Source organism: Elephantulus edwardii, unplaced genomic scaffold (genome assembly GCF_000299155.1).
Source record: "Elephantulus edwardii isolate Elephantulus edwardi_28Jun2011 unplaced genomic scaffold, EleEdw1.0 scaffold00040, whole genome shotgun sequence".
NCBI classification, from domain to species: domain Eukaryota; kingdom Metazoa; phylum Chordata; class Mammalia; order Macroscelidea; family Macroscelididae; genus Elephantulus; species Elephantulus edwardii.
In genome coordinates, this window is record NW_006399790.1 from 1,085,915 (window position 1) to 1,096,388 (window position 10,474).

Below are 10,474 nucleotides of genomic sequence, written 5' to 3' on the forward strand. Positions count from 1 at the left end.
GAGCTCCCCTTACTTTTTAAAAAGATGTGCTCGCTTCGGCAGCACATATACTAAAATTGGAACGATACAGAGAAGATCAGCAAGAAGTAAAAAAAAAAAAAAAAAGATATTCATTCGGCGAGCTCCGATGGCCTAGTGGCAAGAAGCTGCACTGCAATCCCAGAGGTAGGCGGTTCAAATTCATCAGATGCTCTGCTGAAGAAGGAGAAATAACTGCCTACTGTACCAGTCAGATCTGATTTGACAGTACACACATAAAAAGTAATAATAATAAAAAATTCTTAAAAAATATTCATTCATTGTTGCATAACTTCCTCCGTCCCTTCACCCCAGTCCACTTTGCTATGCACCTTCTGGACTGATGTGATGCAAATAATGCCTAATCATATATTCCTTTTAAACAGTTCTTTCCTTCCTCTGTTTCAATGCAGTATTCACTATCTCTTGACTGCTGCTACCTTAGGTGTTGATTGTGAATCCAAGTAAAATTTAAATCATTTAAATTCAATCTATTCTCCACCTATCATGATATTGCCTATTGGCCTAGTGGTGAGAATTTCTGTTTTATTAATGTTGAAACATAATCCCTACTGAAGGCTGCTGTCTTTCATCTTCTTCACTAAGTATCTCAAGTCTCCTTCATGTCCAGCAAGTAAGGTTGGGTCATCTCCATAACTCAAGTTGTTGATGTGTCTTCTCCAATCATAAAGTCACATTCTACTTCATATAGTCCAGCTTCTCTAATCATTTACTCAGCATAAGATTGAACAGGTGTGGAGAAAGAATAAAGCCATGACACACACCTTTCCTGATTTTAAAACATGAAGTGTTCCCTTGTTCTGTTCAGATAACTGCTTCTTGGTCTGTGTATAGTTTTCACGTGAGCACAATAAAGTGGTCTGACTTGAACAAAGTCAAGCCTCAAGTTGTAATACTGAAGGATTCTATGGGCAAAGTATTGAATGATGCATTAAACATTAAAAATAGATGGAAGCGCAAGAACATGGAAAAAGCCCAGATGTCCAACCACAATCAAATGGATTGAGAAATTATGGTACATTCACACAATGGAATTCTATGTAGCACACCACACACAGGATCAATAGCTTTGTAAATTATTATCTAACTTGGGCGGGACTGGAGAGCATTATACTGAGTGAACTAATTCAGTCCCATAAGGACAAATACTGTATAAAACCATTATTGTAGAATGAATTTGAGGGCCCAAGGTGAGGGAGGGTGGAAGCAGAGAGGTGAGGATGTGCAGGGGGGAATTAATCATGGGGTCACACAATTTGATGGGGGCGGTGAGGGAAATGGGAAGGATCTGGTGTGAAAAACAATGTATTCAAATTTTGTAAATAAACTAGTATAAAAAATAACGTAAAATAGAATGTATATTAATGATTGTATGAAACACAATTTAAATGAAAGATTCTATAAAACACAATATATAAGAATGAAACATACTGGAAAGGTATTATTATATGAAAATCAATTAAAAATAGTTTTTTTAAAAAAAAAAAGATGGAAGGGATATACAGTCACTGTACCAAAAAGAAATGGCCAGCACTTAACCATTTCAGGAAGAAGAAAATGCTCAAGAACCAGTGGTATTGAAGGGAAAAGTCCAAGCTGCATTGAAGACACTGGCAAAAAATAGGACCCCAGGAAATGAAGTGTTTCAACACTTGAAGTTTTTCAACAAACAGATGCAGCTCGGCATGTGTTCACTAGACTTGTGCCAAGAAATTTGGAAGACAACCTGGCCTAGGGACTGGAAGCAATAAGTATTTGTTCCATTTCCCCAAAAAGGTGATATAATAAAGAACTTACTGAACAATATCATTAATATCACATGCAAGTAACATCTTGCTTAGATTTTTTTAAAAAAATGGTTAAAACAGTCCATCTACAAGGAATTCCCATATATTCAAACTGGATTCAGAAGAGGCTATGGACTGAGGAATAACACTATTGATGTCAGATAGGCCTTAGCAGAAAGCAGGTAACACTGGAAAAAGTATCCTTGTGCTTCACTGACTATGCAAAGGCATTGGACTGTGTAGATAGTAACAAATTATGGCTAAAATTGAGAAGAATGGAAATCCCAGAGCATTTCATTGTGCTTGTGGGGTTTATTAAGGTCTCCAAATACGCTTTTTGGTCTTCTTACAGCTTTCTCCTACCTACAACATCCTCAATTTCAGACTGAATTCTTAGGAGATAATCACCTCTATTGTCTCTAACACACTCACCAAACATTCACTCAAACCAGGGCCGCAACAAAAGTCTATTCGTTGTACCATTTTCCAAACAGAGACCATTTGCATGGATGTTATTCCCTGGCATTTCCTTCTTTGATGTGTCCTCTATTTTCCCAGTTTCACTGCTAACATTTAATTGCCAGTTGATGAATGGAACGAAGATTGGTAAGCAGGGCTCTGAACTTTAAAATCTATTGCATGTACCCAGGGGCCATAGGGAAAAGAGGGGGTGTCTTAAACTTTGTACACTAATAAGCAATTATTTTCTATGATGTTCTGAGTAACCTCCATTCCCAGATTCAAAGAGCTGATAGTTTTAGAAGCTTAAGGATGGCTTACCATTCTCTTCAGTTAGCCTGTGTCTTTTAAAGAGTTAGTCTTTGATCCCTGAGCCTCCACAGTCTTCTTTGGACACAGCTCCTGGAGGGAGAGAGGGAGTGCTGGCTACCTGGAGGTAGTAGGTTACACAGAGTGGGTTATAAACCGTGCATCTGCCCCTCAGTTCTGTTTGCTCCTATCCCTTTTCTCCAGGAAGCTGGATCCCTTTCAACCATAACTTAAACCTTAAACCTTGGGAACTTATAAAATCGAACTGTAAGCCTCTGGAGGATGAGACCATGTCATATTTATTGCTGCATTCTCTAAACACAATAAATGCTTGTCTGAAAACAAGCCTTAATATTTTGCTAAATGTTTAATAATACACCTTTAAGGGTGTGGTGGACAAATTCTAAGGTGGCCCTTTGTGACCTACCACCTCCTGGTCATACTTTTGTGGGATCCACATCCTCCCATTGTAGGGAACAGGACCTGTGACTTTGTTTTCTATTAAAACTTTTTTTTTTTTAATAGCTAGTCGGAAGCAGGAGTGGCATCCACTTCCTAAACAACATACCTGTGGAAACTCTATGAACTTCTGACAAATGTCGATAGTTGTAGAAGGGCTTCAGGCCTTTTGTTCATAGGGTCGTTATGAGTCATGCTCGACTCGAAGGCAATCAACAACTTTGAGTGAACGTCTACAAAGCACACTGGTTTTTCATTCAACTGTTCAAAAACAATGTTTTATATCTGTAACTATAATACCTACAATGTGTGATTATGTACTGATTGCATATGCATTTCCTTTCACCCACCTTAAATAGTGGTCTTATACAATATTTTGCATTTTGTGACTAATTTCATGAAGCATTATGTCCTCTAGACCCATCTATGTTATGCGATGTGTTGTTTTTTTTTTAAATTCTTCATCGTTTTTCAATGTTGGATAGTATTCCATTGTGTGAATGTACCATGGTTTCTTTATGTATTTAACAACTGATAGAAACTTGTTTTTCCATCTCTTTGCTATTGTGAATAATGCTGTATTGAGCATGAGTGTGCATACAGCTCATGTGTGACTTGCTTTTTTTTTTACTTTGTATAATATTTCACTGTGTTTTTAGTGATTGTTTTCATACAGTACTTTGGGTTCCAGTTCAACAATTTCTATACAGGTTATTCAGTGACACTGACCACATTCTTTATAAAGCATGAACATTCTCAATATTTCAGAGTGTTCTATTTCTATTCATTTCATTTCCTGCTCCTTACATTATTAACTTTGGTTTAAAGTAATTGTTGACCATTTGGTCTCACATATGTGATGGGGTTTTTATTTTTAAAAAAGGTGCATAGTACATAGAGGTGATATTAATTATTTTTTTAGCTAATGCCTTATTTAGCTACAGGGTGACCTCAGGAGTTAGTTTTGGTTCAATGTTCGAAGTCTCACTCTGAGAGAGTGACTTTATTTTAACCAAAAGAATATGGAAGAGGGACAGGATTTTTTACTCCTGGTAGTGATACAAGGGGATGAGATGGTAAAAAATAAGCAATAAAGGTGGCTGGAAAGATAAAGGCTACTCCTGCTGTGGCTATGCAGGGCTAGAAACGCAAGTGTGGTCAATATTCTCTGAAAGGCAAGATTCATTATCTCAGACCTTTCCATAGTCTCAGATTTGTAAGCAGAAAAGACTTTCTTATTGCTGGTGAGAAAGGGCTTTGACCTGGCCTGAGCCACACTTTTGACCAGGAGGGGACCTATACTCTGATCAGCAGCCCTTGTCCAAGAGAACGATACAGTTGGGTGTAAGGGGGAAATATGGACTCAAACATACTAATGATCATGAAGATGGATTAGAACCAGACAGTATTTTGTTGTTCTACATAATGTTGCCAGGAATCACAGCCGACTCAACTATAAATAATAACAAAAAGAAACTAATTCTCTAAAAGCAGAAGATGCTGTTGTGAGGAATCTGCTCTTCTTTTCTTGCTCAATATGTGCTAACGACTATATCACAGGGCCTTGGTTCCTATTATACCTGTGCTTCCTGCAGTGAGTGATGAATTCTCTCTTTGCCTAAGCTTGTTTTACTTGGGTACCATCACTTGCAAACAAGAGTCCTGACTAATATCCTATTTATTAGTGGCCATCTCTTTTAATTGCAGGGAGTTCTGGTGACTTAGTCCATAGAGAGTTGCATTGCTAACGCAAAGGCCATGCCCCTCTCCCAGTTTTAACCCTCAGAGAAAATAGGCAGTCTCCTCCCAGGTGATTTACAGCCTTGGAAACCTAAGAGAGGATCAGCTATGAATTGGTTCCCAGCTGATGGCAATGAGTTTGAGAGCTTGTAACTGTTACCTGAAGTTATGTAATAAAGACAAGTCTTACACTTTTGATGGTTCATCCTTACAGGTGAAACTGGTTTCCATACCTTCAAGTATAATGCTCATGCCCCCAATTTTTTCAATCCTGACCATAAATAAAGTGTGTTTTCTTGGAGCTGTTTTTATTGATCATTCTCACAGGCCCCCACATGTAGCAAGACAACCACCCTCAGAGAAAGGCACGACTTCTAGTCCCTCCAAAGTATTATAAACTATGGAACACAGATGTTATCAAGGTAATATCAGAGTTTAAAGAGAATGCCACTTGTTTCAAAAGGTTAATGTCTATAATGAGTAATTGAGTTTATAGCTTGAAGCATTCAAGAACAAAGTACAGTGAAGTTTACCTCTGCCAATTATCTCCAGCGCTTTGAAAGGTAGAAAAGTGTGTTGAATTGCCAAACGACACAGAAGTAGAAGAAATTGGATGGGTGATTCTACAAAGGAAAAAAAATTAGATCATTCAAGTCAGAGTGCACACATTTGGCGAGTTCTCTCAGTTTATACTTTGATGTATTAAAGACCTGAGTTTTGGGTGTTTCTCTCACTTTAGAAGGAGAATTACCTCTGATCTAGTAATTTCACTTCTGGGAATCTATCCTCAAAGAAACCACCAGAAATCTGGGCTAAAAACTTGGATAACAATATGTTCATCAAAATATTATCTATAATGAAAAAAAAACCACCCAAATTTCCAACAACAGAATTCTAAAATACACAGCACACACTAGAATGCTACACTGCCACTAAAATAAAAAAGTTGTTGTTGTTGTCATATCCCATCAAGTCACCTGCAACTCACAGTGACCCTATGTACAGCAGCTCTGAAGCCTGCACTGTCCTGAGCAAGTCTCACTGACTCCAACATACCCACTCCCATTGCCCCACTTCCTATATCAATCCAGCTCATCCAGGGTCTTCCTCTCCTGCACTGTCTCTCCACCCTTCCAAGCATGCTGTCCCTCTCGAAGGATCGGTCCTGCCTGGCCACGTGCCCAAAGTACGTGAGACAGAGCTTCAGAATCCTAGCCTCCAAAGAGAAACTTGGTTTTATCTTCTCCAAGACAAACCTGTTTGTTTCCTCGGTGGTCCATGGTATGTATGTTCAAGACTCTTCTCCAGCACCACAATTTGAAGGCATCAATTCTTCTTCTGTCATCTTTAGTCAATGTCCAGCTCTCTGATGAATAGCAAGTAATTGCGAAGACCATGGCCTGGGTCAAGGCCACCTTAGTCTCTAGACTGACACTGTTGCTTTTCTATACGCTCGAGAGGTCCTTGATAGCAGATTTTCTCAGTGCAATTCGTCTTTTGATTTCCTGACTGCTGGTGCCAGGAGTGCTGATTGTGGAGGCAAGCAAACTGTAATTGTTAACTACCTCAATCTCTTCTCCATCTATCATGGTACTGCCAATTGGCCCGGTGGTAAGAATCATTGTCTTCTTGATGTTGAGCTTCAATCTTTATTGAAAACTACAATCCTTGACCTTCTGCAGCAAGCCCTTCAGGTCTTCAGATTCAGCAAGCAAAGTTGTGTCATCTGCATAACATAGGTTTTTGATGAGTCTTACATCGAGGGAGCTCTGGTGGCTTAAGATCAGGAGTACCCTCCCAACCCAATGACACACAGTACAAATCCACAAGCTATTCTGAAGGAGAAAAGGGAGCAGTCTCTTCCCTTATTTACAACCTTTGAAAACCTGATGGAGGGTCACCTATGAGTCGCTGCCAACTCAATGATGCATAATAACGACAATAACACATTTAATGCCATTAGAAGATATAATGCTGTGTTGTTAGAGAAGGGTACTGAATATACCATGCACTGCCAAAAGAACAAATACATGTTGTTAGGTGCCGTCGAGTCGCCTGCAACTCATAGTGACCCTATGTACAACAGCCCTAAACTCTGCTCTGTCCTGTGCCAATCGCACTGTCTCTGACACACCCATCCTGATTACCCCAGTCACTGAAACAATACACCTCTTGGAGGGTCTTACCCTCCTGCACTGTCCCTCCACTTTCCCAAGCATGATGTCCCTCTCCAAGGACGTGTCCCTCCTTACAACATGTCCAAAGTATGTTAGACGGAGCCTCAGAATCCTTGCCTCCAAGGAGCCGCCTGGTTTAACCCTGTCCAGGATAAACATGTTTGTTTTCCTAGCAGTCCATGGTACCCTCAATACTCTTCTCCAGCACCACAGCTCAGAGGCATCAATTCTCCTTCTATGCTCCCTAGTTATTGTCCCAACTCTCTGACACATAACAAGTGATTGCAAAGACCATGGCCTGTATCAGACACACCTTAGTCTCCAGAGTAACATCATTGCTCTTCAGTACTTTGGAGAGGTCCATAACAGCAGACTTTCCCACTGTAACACGTTTTTTAATTTCCTGACTGCTGGTGCCTAAAGTGTTGACAGTGGAGCCAAGCAAACTAAAGCTGTGAACAATCTCAATCTCTTCACCATCCATCCTGATGCTGCCAACTGGTCCAGTGCTGACAATCTTTGTCTTCTTGATATTGAGCCTCGATCCATATTGAAGGCTGCAGTCTTTGACCCTCTGCATCAAGTGCTTCAGGTCCTCCTCAGTTTCTGTAAGCAGGGTTGTGCCATTTGCATAACACAGATTGTTGATATATCTTCCACCAATCCTGATGCCACACTTCTCCTCATAGAGCCCAGCCTCCCGGATAATCTGTTTTGCATACAAGTTGAAAAGGTATGAAGACAGGACACAATACCTGGTGTACACCCTTCGCAATTTTGAACCATGCAGTGTTTCCTTGCTCTGTTCTGATGACTGCCTCTTGGTCCAAGTATAGGTTTCTCATTAGCACAATCAAGTGTTCTGGAATTTCCATTCTTCTCAGAGTCAGCCACAGTTTATTATGATCCACACAGCCAAACACCTTTGAATAATCAATGAAACTCAGATAGACATTCCTCTGGTATTCCCTGCTTTCAGCTAAGATCCCATCTAACATTAGCTACAATATCCCTAGTACCACAAACCTTTCTAAACCCAGCCTGGACTTCTGGCAGTTCTCTGCTGATGTGCTGTTTGTTTTTGGATAATCGTCAGTAGAATCTTCCTTGCGTGTGAAATTGATATTGTTCTATAGTTTCCACAGTCTGTTGGGTCACCCTTCTTTGGGATGGGAACAAATACAGATCTCTTCCAGTCAGGTGGCCAAGTGGTTGTTCTCTAGATTTCTTGACACAACTTGGTGAGCACAACAGGTCAGCATCTTTTAGCTGAAATACGTCAATATCTTTTAAAAAGTATAGCCAGACTGTTCCTTGGAGGCAAAGATGATAAAGCTTCATATCACATACTTTGGACATGTTGTTAGGAAAAAGCTATTCCTTGGAGAAGGACACCATGCTTGGAAAGGTTGAGGGTCAGTGAAAGACAAGAAGACCCTTGACAAGATGAACTGACACGGTGACTGCAGCACTGGGCTCATGTGTGTCAGAGATGATACGGATGGAACAGTGTAGGACAAGGTTCAGATCTGTTGTTCATAGGGTTGCTATAAGTCATACTTGACACGATGGTAATTAAGAACAACAATAAAATACCAATACCTCTAACAATTAATTATGCCAGGTGCTGTGCCAAGCACTTTCTATATATCAATTAATTTAATCTTCATAACAATTAACAATATTGGTTTATTATTGGTATTATTATTACATTACTTACTCCCCATTACATATGATGAAATGGTGACTCAATAAGATTAATCTGACACAATCATACAGATGGGGAGTGTCTGATACTAAACCAGCAGTGGCTAAGAAATCATGACACTATTCTTTAAGTTACAAATTGCAAATATGATATGATTGATATGAGATGTGATGATACCAATTTTTTGTTATAAAAACGCACACAAGTGATATTAAAAATATTTTATAACAGATACAGCAAAGTGCCGACCAGTAAGAATAGACACTATGATCAATCAAATGAAAGTCAACCAATATGACTAAACCTGTGTACTTCAATTAAGCAGTCCTGGTAGTAAGGTGCTCACAGTATTCAGCTGCTAATCTGAGTTGTCTACGACTTGATGGCTCTTAACAATAAAAACAACAAAAACAACAATCAAAAGGTTAGTGGTTCAAACTCATCAGTTGTTTCATGGAAGAAAGATGGGGAGAGAGATAAGGCTTTTCCAAAAAGATTACAGCCCTATAGACAGCCCTACCCTTTCCAGCAATGTTGGTCACTATGAGTCAGCTTTGACACAACGGCAGTCAGTGGGTGTGCTTCAGTTAGTCTTTGCTATACAACAAACCATCCCAAAACTTAGTGACTTAAAACCACTGCTTTAAGGACTGTGATTCTGTGAGATAATACATGGGATGGGATCAGCCAGGTGGTTCTTCTTTTGACCCTGCTAGCATCATTCGTGAGTGTAATCATCTGGCAGCTCAAATGAGAATAGATGGTGTTGGTTAATCATTTGGACCGCTCACCCTATACAGTTTTTCCATCCTCAAAGAGGCTAATTCAAGTTTAGGCGACAGTAGCAGTTTCCAAGAGGATGTGAGCAAAAGAACACAACACTGAATATCAGTCATATATACATATGTATGAATGAAAACTACTGGATATCAGTTACTTACATATATATATGGGGAGGGGGGAGTTGTTGTCATTGTTGTGTGCCACTGAATTAAAACCAGCACACAGCTGACCCTCCCGTGGGTTTTCAGAGGCAGTAAATCACAGAGGAGGGGAGAACTGCTGCTGGATTACAACTGCATGACTTTGAGAATGCAGCACTGCTTCTTACCACTAGGACAGCAAAACTACACACACACACACACACACGAACTCTAGTGGCATTGTCTGTAGAGTGTCGCACTGCCTCTCTGGAGGTTCAAATCTACCAACAGTTCCAATGGGAAAAGATGGACAATCTTCTTCTTAGTCTCCAAAAAGCCACTGGAGATTTGTCTATGGGTCAGTTCAGACTCAATGACAATGAGTTTGAGAGGCTTTTTCAAGAATTAAATCATCCTGAAGGTGTGTGGTTCAAATCCACCAGATGCTCTGCTTAAAAGGGAGAAAGGACAGTCAGTGCCTGTTGGATCCGATTCTACAGTACATAACAAGAAGAAAAAAACCAACCAAACAAACCCAAAAAACCAAGACAAAAATTTTTTAAAGTAATTAAATAAACCTCTTAATAGGAATTCTTTTTATTACCATGGAGCTCTGGTGGCTTGCCAAATTATGTTGTCTCCTCTCTTCCATACTGAGTCATCCAGCGAGCTTGGGAAAATGTCCCTGGCTCTAGCTGTATGAGGCAGCAGTCCCAAGTCAGCTTTGTCTTGTTTGTCAATGGCATTTATCCACAAAGTAATTTGTAAAATGTTAAAAGCATTATTTGAATCACTGCCATGAATAAAATTCAAATTTATTAAGGTTATACACATACACACACACACACACACACACACACACACACACACACA